The sequence below is a fragment of the Ambystoma mexicanum genome, chromosome 1q (assembly GCF_040938575.1).
Source record: "Ambystoma mexicanum isolate Mex_15411 chromosome 1q, UKY_AmexF1_1, whole genome shotgun sequence".
Classification (NCBI taxonomy): Eukaryota; Metazoa; Chordata; class Amphibia; order Caudata; family Ambystomatidae; genus Ambystoma; species Ambystoma mexicanum.
Genome location: NC_090922.1, coordinates 1,388,256,889 through 1,388,273,359, shown reverse-complemented (window position 1 = coordinate 1,388,273,359; position 16,471 = coordinate 1,388,256,889).

Sequence of the window (16,471 nt, the reverse complement as noted above, 5' to 3'; positions counted from 1 at the left end):
TACTGCCTCGGATTGTTCTGGACCCCATTCCCACTTGACCCCCCCCCTTCAAGAGATGAATCAGGGGTCTAGTGATCTCTGCGTAGCCCTCAATGATCTTTCTGCTGTAATTAGTCAGTCCAAGGAGGCTCCTTAGTTCCCGCAGAGTTGTGGGATCCTTCAGTTTCCGGATTGCTTCCACTTTCTTTTCCTGGGGACAGAGACCCCGAGGAGTAATCTCATGCCCCAAGAAATTAACACGGGTTCTACACCACTGTGCTTTCTGAAAGGAAAGTTTTGCTCCGGCGGCCCTCAACTGTGTCAGAACATAACGGATCTCCACTATGTGTTCCTCCACAGATGAACTTTTGATGAGGACATCATCTACATGAGCCAGGTTACCCCTCGCACCCAGGTCGGGCATGGCCTTATGTAGGAAAATGTTGAATTCATTGCCGGGGTTCTGGTATCCGAAGGGAGTCCGGGTCCATGTGTACTGCTGGCCCCCAAAGGTAAAAGCCAGTTTGTATTGGTCCTCCCTACTGACAGGCACGGTCCAATATCCATTGGTCAGGTCTATTGCTGTGAATACCTGTGACCCTTGAATCTGGTCCAGCCCTTGGTCAATGTAGGGCAGATGCCATCGGGAAGTATGGACCCGTTTGTTGAGCTCCCTAAGGTCGGCGCAGAGTCTCCACTGGCCCTTTGGCTTCAATATTCCCAGCACCGGATTATTGAAGGTGTTGTGGACTGGACGGATTATTCCCCGGGAATCAAGGTTCTTAATTATTTCAGTAAGGGACTCCATGGATGCGAGAGGCAAGCGATATTGCTTCACAAACACTGTGTAACGCTCACCTGATTCCCACGGAGGCGCTGGTCTAGGCAGGAAGGTGTCTGTGACTCGAAATGTGATGTGCAGGACTCGATTGGCTTCTGGGGCTGAGCCTCTTCGCACTGTGTGTCGAACTCGAAGGGTGAGATTTCTGCAGGTGAAAGAATATATGGGGCTAAAGATCTGGGCAATTGAGTGTCCTTCTCTCTCTCTCTCTCTCTTCTAAGCTTCTCCGTAGAGCCCCGAGGTCAACGTGCTCACCTTAGATAGGTGAATGCTGGACTCTCCATCTGCGTCTGGTGCAGGGTGCCGTTGCCAGTTCCTTCACTGGGTGAAACGTATGCCTCTTAACATCAGAGGATCGCAACCGCCGTTAACAGCACGAGCGGTGAGTTTCCAGACACCTTTTAGTCCATATAGTCTTTAGGTGCGTGGACACGTAAGTATTGAACAGGGCTCGGAATAATGCTTTCTTCTATTTGTTTTGCAGGGCTCTTGTGTTAGAAGATGGAATGAAGAGAGCCAAAGCTGGAGCCAGAGCCTTGGAAAGAAGCGCTTGGAAATGCGTAAGTAAATGCAAGCGCTTTAACTGGTTCCTTCACAGCTGTGAGTTCGTGCTGAAGAGATGCTGGAAAACGCCGGAGTAGTTGCAGGCGCTCTATTGTGGCGAGCGCGATGGGCGTCGGTAAATACCTGTCTAATGTCTCTTCTTTTGTCTTTCAGATGCTGGGTTGCAGCGTTGAAAACATCCGGAATTCGCGGATTGCCGGTAAGTAATAACTATGCTTTTGTCTCCACAGGCGGAGGTGCAGCGTGAAGAAATGGTCGCTGCCGATGGACCGGGTAAGGAATGCGTTGCATGTGAAGTCGCCGTGCTAACCTGTTGTTTCTTGTCTTTTACAGGCGCTGCTGAAGACTGGATACTGGAATGGTAAGTATTGTTCTTGCAGGTACAGGATCGGAAGAAGAAAAGCTGGAACAGACTCGGTGAGCGTTCTGCTGCAGATGCAGAATAACGCAAAGCACGCTTCATCAATCGGGTGTGGTTTAAATAGCCTAGGAGTGATGAGGCTTCTTCCTCCACGGCCCCGCCTAGGTAAGAAAAGAGTTCATGTTCCAGAAGAGTTCCAGTGTTGTATCCAGGGCGTGGAGCTTGCCCCACCCAGGTAAGAAAATAGTTCCGGCTTACAGAGGATTCCTATGTAGCTCATAAGTAAGCAGCATGGTCTGCTGCAGGTAAGTCCACCCAAGCATCTTCACACATATTATGAGCCCGGCGCTTCCAGTGCCGGGTCCGATGGCTTTGATGAGCCTGGTGCCACCGGCGCCAGGACAAGGTCCAAAAGGTCCCAGTGGGGACCGGCTGGTGCCTAGGCTTAGGATTAGAGGCCTGCTTCCAAGGACGTTGGGCTGGTCCTGGCTCCTTGGAAGCAGTGATCATGACAGCACCCCCCCTCAAGGCCCCTCCTAAGCGTGTCTTCTCCGGGGGTTTTGGCTTGTCGGGGTGATTCAGATGGAATTTCTTGACCAGACGAGGTGCGTGGACATATTCTGAGGGTTCCCAAGACCTTTCCTGGGGGCCGTATCCTTTCCAATCAACCAGGTAATATAATTTAGATTTGGAGGTTTTGGAGTCTATAATGTTCTTTACTTCAAATTCAAGTTCTCCTTCTACCAAAACAGGTTCTGGGAGTTCAGTCAATCGGGTTTCTGGTTGTATAATATATATATATATTATATGTTGGTTTTAATAAGGAGACATGAAATACTGGATGTATTTTCATATGCGCAGGTAATTCCAATTTGACAGCCACCGGATTAACTATGGCAGAGATGAGATAGGGTCCAAGGTATCTCGGGATGAAGGTGCGGGGTCCTTTTAGAGGCAGGTGCTTAGTGGATAACCAGACCTGGTCTCCTACTGCGTAGTGAGGGGCCTCCTTACGGTGTCGATCTGCTCCTTTTTTGAATTGGGCTTTAGCTCTTTGCAGATGGGCAGTGGCTTCCTTAAAAGCACGAGTGATCTCCGAGTGCAAGTGATCCACAGCAGGTGTTTTCGAATTCTTGGGGAGGATCCAGGTTAGAGGTTCTAGGATGGTGTCCGTATAATAGGAAGAAGGGAGTCTTCCCGGTTCCAGAATGAGTCGAATTGTTGTAAGCGTATTCAGCGATCCAAAGAATATCCTTCCAAGGGTTTTCAGTTTGTTGGAGCATGCAACGTAGATATTGCTCTAGAGTCTGATTTGTCCTCTCGGTTTGTCCGTCAGTTTGGGGATGGTGACTGGTTGAAAGTCTTACATCAATTTGGGCTAGACGACAGCAACTTCGCCAAAAGTGGGAGATGAATTGACTTCCCCTATCGGAGACCAAAACCGAGGGAAAACCGTGTAACCGAACGATGTTTTCTAAGAATTCTCGGGCCAATATTGAAGCTGAAGGTAGGCCCTTCAGGGGAATGAAGTGAGCCATCTTGGAGAATAGATCCACGACTACTAAAATGGTATTATACCCTGAGCATGGAGGTAAGTCTGTGATGAAATCCATGGACAGGGTATGCCATGGACAGGGAGGGATGTCTAATGGGTGTAATAGGCCGGCTGGTTTCTCTTTCTGACTTTTATTCTGGGCACACACACCGCAGGAGATTACAAAGTCTCTAACATCTTTCTTCCATGATGGCCACCAGAAATGTCTTTTGATCTTTTCCATGGTTTTGGTAATGCCAGGGTGACCCTCCATTAGAGAGTCGTGATAACAGGAGATTCCTTGTTTTTGTATTTTCTCACAGGGCAAGTACAATCGTCCTCGGAAATATGGTAGGTCTTGATCCACTGAGAATTCTTTTCCCTTTAATTGCCAGTCCTGCAAATCGGCCGGGGTTAGGAGTGATTCGACTGTAGTCTTGATGTCTTCAAAGGATTGAGCGCTGACCAAACCCAAAATCCTTTGTTCTGGGATTATGGGTATTGGTTCTGGATTGGTCAAATGTTCATCTACTCCCATCCGGGAGAGACCATCTGCCTTTCCGTTTTTACTGCCTGGTCGATAAGTAATTATAAAGTCAAACTCAGCCAGAAACAGAGCACAGCGAAGCTGTCTGGAAGACTGAGCTTTGGCCGTCTTCAGATATTGTAAATTGCGGTGGTCAGTCATTACGGTGACTGTGTGTCTGGCTCCCAAAAGATAATGCCGCCAGGTTTTAAAGGCCGATCTGATAGCTAAAAGTTCCTTGTCTGTAATTGAATAGTTGATCTCGGGAGCCGAGAATTTGTGGGACCAAAAGGCTACAGGATGTAATTGGTGTGTGACCGGATCTCTTTGTGATAAAACTGCCCCCATAGCAAGACTAGAAGCATCCGTTTCCACGATGTAGGGGAGTTCTGGGCGAGGATGTTTTAGAACAGGTGCAGAAATGAATTTAGCTTTTAAGTCCTGAAAATCTTGTTCTGCTTCAGTAGACCACTCAAAACGTTTGTTCTTCTTTAACAGAGCGGTGATGGGCTGGACTATCCGAGAGAATTCAGGAATGAATCTGCGGTAAAAGTTAGCGAAGCCTAACATGCTTTGAACTCCTTTTACAGAGGTTGGTGATGGCCACTTAATGATTGCATCGACTTTCTTTGAATCCATATGGACTCCGTTAGGTGACAATATGAATCCCAGGAACTCAACTTCAGTCACGTTGAAAACGCATTTTTCAAGCTTAGCAAAAAGGTTATGTTGACGCAATCTCTCGAGAACCTCTTTGACGTGTCTCTGGTGTTCCTCTTCAGATGATGAATATACGAGGATGTCATCAATGTAGACAACAACACACACATCTATGAGTTCTCTAAGGACATCGTTCATAAAATACTGGAAAGCGGCAGGAGCGTTACAAAGTCCAAAGGGCATCACTTGATATTCGAACAGCCCATACTTGGTGCGGAATGCCGTCTTCCATTCATCGCCCTCTTTTATTCGTACCAAGTGGTAGGCTCCTCTGAGATCCAACTTTGTATAAATACATGCGTCTTTGACTTGGTCCAGGAGTTCAGGGATCAAAGGTAACGGGTACCTGTTTTTAACGGTGATTTGATTCAGGGCGCGGTAATCTATGCAAGTCCTAAGGTCTCCTTCCTTTTTCGGAACGAAGAATAAAGCCGAGGAAGCTGGAGATTTTGAAGGACGGATAAACCCGTTAGCTAGGTATTGGTCCAGATATTGTCTGAGGTGAAGATTCTCTGGCTCGGTGAGGGCATAAATCCTACTGCAAGGAGGAGTTGTTCCGGGTATCAGGTCTATTTGACAGTCGTAGGACCTATGAGGAGGCAGGGTGTTAGCTTGGTCCTTCCGAAAGACGTCTTGGAATTCCTGGTATTTGGGAGGTAATCTGGGAACCTCGGAAGAGATCGCTGCCAGTGAAACATCAGGCCGAGGATAACAAGTGGTAAAACATTCTGGAAACTGAACCGTCTTTGCTCGCCAATCGATCTGAGGATTGTGCTTCTCTAACCAAGGAATTCCCAGAATGATCTGGAACTGAGGGGCCTTGATCACATCGAACACGATTTTCTCCCGGTGTCCATCTTGGCTCACTAACGTCACTTCTTGGGTGGCATGCATTACTGGTCCGGAGGCTATCTCCGTGCCATCCACTGTAGTAATGACGTCTTTTACTGCCTTAGGGACAAGAGGTAGATTCATCCTTGATACCATTTCACGGTCCACATAATTACCGATTGCTCCGCTGTCGATGTAAGCTTCAATTGCATGCAAACGATCCGGACGTTCTGGGCTAATGAGGACCATAGGCACCACGAAATGCGAGCTCACGGGACAGATTTTAACGCTCGGCAAGAGGACCTCTACACTTGTCGGGCTAGGTCATTTCCCTGCTTAGAATTTTGGGTACAGGTATCTGCGGCTCCTACAGCCTTCTTAGCTGGTTTCACTGGGCAGTCTCGAAGAAAGTGCCCCGAGTTTCCGCAATAGAGGCATAATTGCAGCTGTCTTCTTCTTTCCCGCTCCTTTTGAGTTAAAGGTCCTTTCATGCCCCCTAGTTGCATGGGTTCCACGGTGTCAGCTCCCCTAGTAGAGGTCTGTGGTTTAGAAAATACTCGGGTATCAAATTTGGAACGATCAGCCTTCCTGTTCTGTAATCTGTGGTCCAATTGGACAACTAAGTCAATATAGTCTGAGCATTCTTGTGGAGGATTCACAATTTGAGCTAAGACATCCTTGAGCTCTCCACGTAGGCCTCGTAGAAAAGCGTTATTCTTTTATCCTCCGGCCATTGAGTTTCCACTATAAGTCTGTTGAATGAGGCAATATAAGTCAAGAGGTCTTGATTACCCTGTCGTGACGATTGGAGTTCATTGTCCAAGGCCTGCCCTTGGGATGTCTTGCGAACAGGTTCTCCATGCTGGACTGGAAGGCCTGAAAATCGTGAAGGACCGGATCATCCTGAGTGACCAAAGGGATCGACCAATCTGCGGCACTGCCACTGAGATAAGAAAGCACGAAAGCCACCTTGGTCTTGTCTGTTGGAAAGGCAGCTGGGCGACATAAGAAGTGTAGACGGCACTGGTTGATAAACACTGCAAATTTCTTTGGGTCACCAGAAAAGCGTTCGGGTGGAGCCAAAGGCACATTACCGGGTAGATTGATTTGCACTGGATTTGAGGATGCTGAAGGATAACTTACTCCTGGAGCGGGCAAAGGAGTCTGTCCTGCCTGCGTTTGTAGTAATTGCCTAGCGAGGTCCTCCGTTCGCTCATTGGATATTATCAGCTCTCTTCTCAAAGAGTTTGTTTCCTGACGAGCTGCATGTACCTCTGCTCTTAGTTCCCCCAGCAATCGGGCCAGTTGGTCTGTGTCCGAGGTTTCCATTGCGCCTGGGTAGGAGTTTTGTGGTGGGCTTCGCGTTCTGTAACGCTCACCTGATTCCCACGGAGGCGCTGGTCTAGGCAGGAAGGTGTCTGTGACTCGAAAGGTGATGTGCAGGACTCAATTGGCTTCTGGGGCTGAGCCTCTTCGCACTGTGTGTCGAACTCGAAGGGTGAGATTTCTGCAGGTGAAAGAATATATGGGGTTAAAGATCTGGGCAATTGAGTGTCCTTCTCTCTCTCTCTCGCTCTCTCTTCTAAGCTTCTCCGTAGAGCCCCCAGGTCAACGTGCTCACCTTAGATAGGTGAATGCTGGACTCTCCATCTGCGTCTGGTGCAGGGTGCCGTTGCCAGTTCCTTCACTGGGTGAAACGTAGGCCTCTTAACATCAGAGGATCGCAACCGCCGTTAACAGCACGAGCGGTGAGTTTCCGGACACCTTTTAGTCCATATAGTCTTTAGGTGCGTGGACACGTAAGTATTGAACAGGGCTCGGAATAATGCTTTCTTCTATTTGTTTTGCAGGGCTCTTGTGTTAGAAGATGGAATGAAGAGAGCCAAAGCTGGAGCCAGAGCCTTGGAAAGAAGCGCTTGGAAATGCGTAAGTAAATGCAAGCGCTTTAACTGTCTCTTTCCTTCACAGCTGTGAGTTCGTGCTGAAGAGATGCTGGAAAACGCCGGAGTAGTTGCAGGCGCTCTATTGTGGCGAGCGCGATGGGCGTAAGTAAATACCTGTCTAATGTCTCTTCTTTTGTCTTTCAGATGCTGGGTTGCAGCGTTGAAAACATCCGGAATTCGCGGATTGCCGGTAAGTAATAACTATGCTTTTGTCTCCACAGGCGGAGGTGCAGTGTGAAGAAATGGTCGCTGCCGATGGACCAGGTAAGGAATGCGTTGCATGTGAAGTCGCCGTGTAACCTGTTGTTTCTTGTCTTTTACAGGCGCTGCTGAAGACTGGATACTGGAATGGTAAGTATTGTTCTTGCAGGTACAGGATCGGAAGAAGAAAAGCTGGAACAGACTCGGTGAGCGTTCTGCTGCAGATGCAGAATAACGCGAAGCACGCTTCATCAATCGGGTGTGGTTTAAATAGCCTAGGAGTGATGAGGCGTCTTCCTCCACGGCCCCGCCTAGGTAAGAAAAGAGTTCCTGTTCCAGAAGAGTTCCAGTGTTGTATCCAGGGTGTGGAGCTTGCCCCACCCAGGTAAGAAAATAGTTCCGGCTTACAGAGGATTCCTATGTAGCTGGTAAGTAAGCAGCATGGTCTGCTGCAGGTAAGTCTACCCAAGCATCTTCACACATATTATGAGCCCGGCGCTTCCAGTGCCGGGACCGATGGCTTTGATGAGCCTAGTGCCACCGGCGCCAGGAGAAGGTCCAAAAGGTCCCAATGGGGTGCCTAGGCTTAGGATTAGAGGCCTGCTTCCAAGGACGTTGGGCTGGTCCTGGCTCCTTGGAAGCAGTGATCATGACACACTGGAGTCATGCCAGGGTCCGTGGGAATTGTTGTTGTGTGGATATTGGTGCGACCACAGTCATATGAGTCTACCACAAAGAGATCTTGGAAATCCAAGAAAACTTGTTTCAACTTTTGCTTCTGTTCCAGAGTCACGCAGGCATCAGCTAGGTTGACTCTCTTCCACCATCTGCCTGAAGCCTGGAAAGACTTCTGGTTTGGCTATCTCAGCCGCCTCCTCCAGCTGGGTGGAGAAGTCCCTGGTCAGAGTGCTGATTTTGACTGGAGGCTTCAGGTGGGAAAGGCAGCCCTCATGGACCTGGAAAATCACCTCATCCCTCCTGAAGTCACAAGTCACATCTTCCTTACCATAAGGGCAAGAAGTGTACACCAGGAAGTTCCCCCCATGCCGGGTGAAAATCCTGTCTGGTGTTGTATTGTCCTCACTGTCACTGTCAAAACAGTCCTTGGGGATCGGTCCTAACAGTTCATTTCCTAAATCAATGGAGAAATGTCGGTCATCAAACCCATTCCAATAATGGTGCCTGCGGCTAGAGTAATACTCTTTAAGTCGCTGTTATCCACCTCTATTGGAATGGTGTCATGTTCTATGTTGACTAATGGTGTTGGGTTTACCCCTAACCCTTGCTGTTGGAGAGAAGCATTTAGATGAATATAAGCATCAGGGTTTTTCAATTTGTGTCCTCTTTTAACTTTCACTTCCAGGGAGAATTGTCGGGTCCTTTCTGGGATGGTGACTTCCTCTTTAATCTGAATTTCAACTGCATAAGGTAGAAATTGAGCTGCCCTAAATGTTTTATCTTGATCATCAAAGCCCATGGGATTATCCGCTAATCGGGACCAAGCTTTGAAGTTTATTAGGTCCAAACTAATGGCGAAGCGATTGAGAATGTTACTGCCTAAGTAAAAGGCAGCAGTGACGTCTCGCACGACCCAGCAATTATGGACTATGCTCTTGTTGCCAATGGAGATTTTGAGCATACACCTGCTTGGCAGGAGATGTTTGGAATTGGGTGCTTCCAGGTCCATTTCCCATTTGTCTATCAGTTTGAATGTCAGAATGGCTGGATCTTTTGGGAGTTGGTGGAACATGGCTTCGCTGATGAAGCTCTTACCATTGTTCACACACACACGAGCGAGAACAGAGTCCTTCCCATCATTTAACTGAACAGGGATGAACAACTGCTCTCCAATTTGCTGAATATCAGCCAGGCTCTGAGCTGATTTCACATCTTTCTGGACTATAGGAGTGGGAGTGTCTGATTGTGGATTGGTAAAGAATTTCAGAGTATTTCCTTCCAGTGTGGAATACCACCTTAAACTGGAAGGAAGTTTGATTTTCAGAAATAGAGAGGACTCCCCATCACCAGTCTGTTGTCCTACTGCTATTACTGTCACGTCTGGAATTTGGTTGTTCTGGAAGTGAAATTCTACTTGGTCAGATTTTTGTTCAACCATGTGGCAGGTGCCGTTTAAACTAACATAGTTGACACTCTGTTTTAATTTTATTGGTCGGCTAGTCTGGGTCCAGAGGACCTTGTTTACGGAATATACAAGGGGTGCCCTCTGGAGTAACTACTATGACCAGGTGTTTGCCCTTGTGTCGCCCAATTTTGATGTCCAAATCTGCAGTCCCCTCGACAGGAATTTCTTTCCCGTCAAAGTTCTGCAGTTGTCCAGGAAGAGAGGTGAGAGGAATACGGTAATTCTCCCCCCTTTCTGCATTTAGTTCATCAAAGGCCCTTTTGGACAGAAGGGTAGCTTGGGATCCAGTGTCCACCAGCGCCAAGATTGTACCCTGCCCCTGTACTTGTACCGGGGCATAGTATCTTCCATCCTTCTCCTCAAGGGGGCACAGATAATGCACATTTTTGGACAACTGGTGGGCTAATTTTCTGGTTTTGGACATTGCTAGCGAAGAGATTTGGGCAGAATTCTGTGGAGAGCCTGGGGAATCTGAAAGAAAAAGTTGGCAACTGGAAATGGTTTCGGGTTCTGGGCCGCCCCCCACTTTTTGGAGGCAGTCATCAGGTTGGGTTGGACCCATGGGATTTTGGTATTGTTGGTTCTGGGATGAGATGATGGGCGGCGGTAGCTCAGTCTCCACATCTCCCCAGTCTGTTGATTCGGTTTTAGGTTCCCCTGGTTCCGGTTCTGGGCCGCCCCTCCCTTATTGGAGGCAGTCACCAGGATGGGTTTGAACCAGGGGTTTTTGGTTTTGTTGGTTCTGGGATAGGATGATGGGCGGCGACAGCTCAATCCCCACATCTACCCAGTCTGGATTGGAATCTCTTGGGACCCATTTTTCCTTGGGAGGAGTTCCCCCATCTCTGAAGGAGAAGATCCTTTTCCCAGGATCCTCTGAGGATGCTTCTCCCTCAAATTGGAAGACCTGTACCTCCTCCACAAAGTGGGTCTGTTTGGGTCCTTTGTTTCTCCTACCTCCTCTTTGCTCTTTGGGTGGCAGACTTTCAGGGGTAGGAGATTTTGTTTCCGGTTCCTGGTTTTCCAGGGGCTGTTTACCAGTTGGGAAGGAAGCTTCCTCCAAGGCTTTACACCCCCCTTCCCCTTGTGCCTCCTCCCTGGGAACCGGTGGGTTATCGGGGTGCTGCCCCCGTCATTGTTCTGGAGCACCAGGTCCAGAGTTTGGGGCATTCTGCGGTGGCATGCTCATCTGAGGGTTCTGGTGAGCCCTCAGTATGTGACCCAGATCCCGTGCCATATTTTGGACCTGGCGCTCAAGTTGTGAAACCCGCTCAGGCTGATACGGGGCTCTATTTTCTCCCCTGGGCTGATCCTGAGAAGGGTAGCTATCCCTTCTCTGGTAATACCCCGGATTGGGAAGATTTGGGTACCCCTCCACCCTTGGCCTCCCCTCTCCCGGATTAGGTTGTCTGGGCTCAGGGAATTGGGGAAAGAAGGATGGATGATTTTGGGGTTGGAAATTGGGTGGATACCTGGGAAAAAAGTTTTGCCCAGGATTTGGTGAATTTCTGCCCTCCTGGGGGAAGTTAGGAGGGAAGTTCCCTGGGTCAGGTGCTTGGCTGGATCCCCCCCTTGGGCTGGAGGAGTCCACACATAACCCAGGATGGGTCAGTTTCCCTTGTAGCGGGGACTTACATAATCAGGGGAGCGAGGGACCCCATTTGTGGGACTACCTCCTCGACTCCCTGTCTGTGACTGGCCCGAGGGCCTTCTGGGCTGTGAATTATTTGGTGCAGGCAGGTTTTTAGGCCCCCCCATCTCCAAATTTAAAACGGGGGCAACCTTTACCTCTGCCACCTTAGCAGCAGCAGGGGTGCTGTTGGTTTTGGGGTTTTTCTGCGCATTACTTTTATTTTCTATGGGCTTCTGCACCTCATAGATCCGGGTAGCCTGTTCAATGACCCAGTCTAGTGACCTCTTCTCGTGAAAATCTCTCACTAGCTGGGTCATGATGTATTTGGGCAAGGCATGGAAAAAGGTATTGACACATTCTCTGCTGTCCGTGCACACCCATCTGGTGGTCTGCGCAAAGGCACGCTTCAATTCTTGTACGAATTCTTGTGGGGCCTGATCCTCCCCACATTGCAAATTGTAGGCTGCCTTGCGAGCCTCTTGAGGATTTCTGTGCACAGAAACATGTTTCAAGATGGCCGCCCTGTATGTGGACCACTTTGAATGGTTTTGATCCTCCAGCCCTGCAAAGAAACTGGAGTATTCTGGTGAGAAGGTCCATTTGACTTACTGGATGCAGCTACTGCTGTCCTTCAAATGGAAAGTCTCCATCATTTGCTCATAGAGCTCCAACTGTTCCCAAACAGAATACTTGGCGTTCTTATGATAAGGCGTGATGACACTCCTTATTGCCTTTATTTGTTTCAATGGGTCCTTAAGCAAGGCCCTTTTTGCCTTATTGGCCTTTTTGGTTCGGGTAACCCTGGTCCATTCATCCTCTGACTCAGAAGCACTGCTCCCAGAGGTGCCCGTCTGATCTTCCAGGTTTTCCCGGATTCTGCGAGCCTTGGAATGGCTGGCAGAATGTAGGGACCTGATCTCCTGTGTCCTGTAATGCTCAGAGGAGTCTTCAGATCCCTACTTGCTGCCAGGATTTGATGGGTACCCCCCCAGTGCCCTAACTGGGTAGAGGTTTTCAGGATGCCCTTAATAGGCCTACTCTCCTGGGGTTCCCCACTAAATTGCACTGTGCTTGGGTGCCCATACCCGGATGCCCGCCCATCCATTCCTGGGAGGTACAGGCCTATGAGCCCATACTTCTAGCTGGATAGTAATCTGCCATCCCCGTGGCCCTGGGCTCATGTGCGCGAGGGGACATGGGGGTGGCAGAGTCCAGGGACTGGGAGAGATGAAGCCTCTGGTTCTAGGGCTCCTGAGGTTATGCTCAGGAGTTTCTCTTTCCCAGCGAACCTCAAGGGCTTCCCTTGGGCATCCCGGACGAGCCCCCACTGTGTAAGTGACTCCAATCAAGCAATCCCACTAAGTCAGTGCCTCGTCTGGGATGCCCAAGGGAAGACCTTATTTATATATTTTTATGGCAAGTTATAATCTGGATGATGAACCCTTGTATAACACCCCTCTCTTAGAATCCCCCTGACCCCACTGAGCAAAGAAGTAGATTTGTTTTGCAAATTTAAAAGGTTTATTTGAAAAATTAAACAATATATATATATCACACGTTTATAATAAATTAATAATTGAGATCACACTTATGAATATAATGTTGATCAACGATGGGTAATCTGACACTAGCACACTTCTTTACAATCAATGAGGAGTTGGTATAGGATGGATAAGGCAGCGAAAATACTTTTATGGTTTCAAGGGAAAAGCAATGAGGAATAAAATGCAGTACAGAAATAACTTGATATGATTTTAGCAAAAGATAATATAATCACTTTTTCTCTGGCAATTCACCCCCCCCCCTCCTATGCAATGTAAGAAATGGAAGGAGAGCACACAGTCTTCAAGAATCCCAACAAAATGCAATACAAAATGCCGTTCCCCCCCAGCAAGCTTAGAGAAAAACAGGTATGAGTTTTAAACACAGGCGAAATGCTTTAATGTGGTTTGCAAGGAAGTGAAAAGGTGCTAAAATTGCTTTTAATTCCCTCTAGAGGTTCAGGGTAGGTGATGGCTACTTTATATTAGTTCAGGCTCACTTTGGCAATGCCCTATGAGTAACTAGCAGGTTAAAAATGAATTTTAGCAAAGGAAAGCAAGGAGCTGCTGATTTTTACACGTGGCTGAAATTGTGCAAAATGTCAAATTGCGACAAATTTAGTTGCGTGCGTCGAGTGCGATTACGGAGGAACTATAAGGAGTATTTTAATTTTGCTCCTAGTACAAACGGTTCCGGAGATACGGCCGATTTCGTGAAGGTAGTTTTTCGGATTTGAAATTTAAAAGTTCAAAATGACAGGTGACAGTTTTCAGCTTTGAAAAGGACAGAATGACACACACGATTCCTATGAGGTAGTTATGATATGATATGATATGATATGGTATTTGTAACGCGCCTATACACAAGTGTTTCAAGGCGCGACGAGGCAGGGAGGGAGGGAAACAAGGGGAAAACAGACAAACGATCCTACTAGGCCAGGTGTCATTCAGATCGCGCAAGTGCAGAGGTAAGGGGAAAAGGTGGAAGTGCAGGGGGGAGGAGGTGGGGGGGAAGTGCAGTACAAGGTAAGTAGCGTAAAAAATAATAAATAATAAATAAAAAGGGCCAGCTGGTGGCAAGTGCGAGGTAAGTGCAGAGCAAGTGCTGGGAAAGGGGCTGTAGGGATACAGTGACAGTCCCACAGTGCAGGGGGAGCCAGGGAGGCAGTGCAAGTGGAGAGTGGCTGGGCCCTGGACCGAGGTTGCTGAGAGTGGCCCAGATGCAGGTTTAGTGCTGAATTCAGTGGGGAGTTAAGCAGGATTAGCAGGGGAGAGGGAGAGAGAAGGCAGAAGCGAAGAGGAAGGTTTTGAGGTGCTTCCGGAACCGGAGATGGTTCTCCGCAAGTTTCAGGGAGGCAGGAAGGCTGTTCCAGAGGGAGGCCCCTGCTGCGGAGAGAGATCTACCCCCAGCTCGTTGCTTCGAGAAGCGGCTGACCATGAGGGAGTTGGAGACGGATGAGCGAAGGGCTCGTGAAGGAAGATATTTAGGAAGAGAGAGTTGGAGGTATTTAGGTCCCAGGCCCCAGAAGGCCTTGTGGACAATGCAGAGGGTTTTGAACTTAATCCTCGCAGCCACTGGGAGCCAGTGAAGAGATTTCAGTCCTGGAGAGATACGGTCCCTGGGCTTGAGGCCAAGGACAAGTCTCGCAGTTCTGTTCTGGATAAGTTGCAGAGGGCGGAGAGTGGAGGCAGGCAGATTAAGATAGAGGCTGTTACAGTAGTCCAGCCTTGAGAGAACCAGGGCTCGAGAGACAGTGAGCTTCTGGGGGAAGGAGAGGAAGGGAAGAATACCTCTGAGGAGGTGCAGCTGGTAGTGTGACTTCTTAGAGACGTCAGATATATGAGGAGAGAAGGAGAGTGTGGAGTCGAAGATGACCCCGAGGTTTTTAGCCTTGCAGGTAGGGGCAGGAAGGGGGCCAAGGGAGGCCGGCCAGAGAGCTGCAGGGAAGGAGGGAGTGGGTGTGCCGATGAGTAGAATCTCAGTCTTACTGGCGTTGAGGCAGAGGTCATTGGCGGCACACCATTCCTGGATAGCAGACAGACAGTCGGAGATGAGGGAAGGAGAGGAGGAGGCTGAGGGTAGCCTGAAAATGAGCTGGGTATCGTCTGCATAGCACTGGAAGTAGGGGCAGAGAGCGGCGATGCGGTGGGCAAGGAGTGCCAGATACTGGTTGAAAAGCCAGGGGGAGAGGTTGGATCCCTAGGGGACACCACAGGTGGAGAAAAAGATGTCAGAGAGGAAGGAGCCCATTTGTACCTGGGAGGGTCGATCGGAGAGGAAAGAAGTCAGCCAGGCCAGAGCCTGACCAGTGATACCCAGGTTATCACGGAGACAGTTGAGCAGGATGGCGTGGTTGACAGTGTCAAAGGCAGAGGAGAGATCGAGCAGAATGAGAACACAGGGAGTGTTGGAATCGAGGTTCAGGAGCAGGTCCTCACGGATGTTCAGGAGAGCAGTTTCCGTGCTTCTGGCCGCTCTGAAGCCGGATTGATGGTCATGAAGATTACCAACAGAGTCAGCATGAAGGTTAAGCTGGGAGATGGCCAGTTTCTCCAGGAGCTTACCCAGGAAGGGAGTAATGGAGATAGGGCGATAATTGGCCGGGCAGGAGGGGTCGGCAGAGGGTTTCTTGAGGAGGGGGTGCACAAGGGAGTGCTTGAGGGGGGATGGGAAGACTCCAGAGGCGAATGAGTGGTTGCAGAAGTCAGCCAGGACAGGAGCCAGGGAGTCGATGTGGTCCTTGATGGTTTTGGAGGAACAGGGGTGAACCTGTTTAGACGAGGCTTTCATAGATCGGACTTGTCTGGAAACCTCATCAGCAGAAAAAGGTGGAAAAGCAGAGAAGGAGGGTGGAGGGGCGGCTGCAAGAGAGCAAGAGGAAGAGCCGGGAAGAGAGGGAGGGAGGAGAGAGGAGGAGAGCGAGGACAGGATGTCCTGAGTTTTTGAGATGAAGTGCGAGGCCAGTGCAGTGCAGAGGGCCTGGGAGGGGACAGGAGAGGTAGAGACTGCAGCAGGGTTGGCCAGCTCCTTGCAGATTTTAAAGAGTTCGGCCGAGTTGTTTGATGCCTCAGAGATGCGGGCTTGGATAAGGGCTCTCTTCTTGGTGAGAACGGAGAGCCGGTATTGCCTTTGGAGCAGGCGACAGGCCAGTTTGTCAGAGGATGAACATGAAGCAGGCCATTTCCTCTCTGCCACCCTACACTTGCGTTTTAGGGTGACGAGATCCGAGTCATACCAGGAGTTACATTTGGCTTTGGGCTTCAGGCGGATTCTCATGACAGGGGCAAGGATATCGAGAGTATCAGATATAGAGGAATAGAGCATGGAGAGGGCTGTGTCAGGGTGGGAGTCAGCCGAGGGGGGAGGAGGGGGCGAGAAGGTAGCAGCGAAAGCCTCAACTGACACGCGCTTCATGGGTCGGATGACCGAGAAGGTGGGTGGCAGTGAAGAGGGTGGCTTTGCCTGTGGGGTAGGGAGGGAGAGGTGGGAGGATAGGAGAAAGTGATCACTCCAGGAGAGAGGAGTGGAGAGAGGACGGGAGAGGGGAAGGTCAGAAGAGATCAGAGCATCAAGAGTGTGCCCTGCAGAGTGAGTAGGCCCAGACGGGAGAATAGAGAGTGAGAGAGAGTTACAGAGTTCGCGAAAGAGACCAG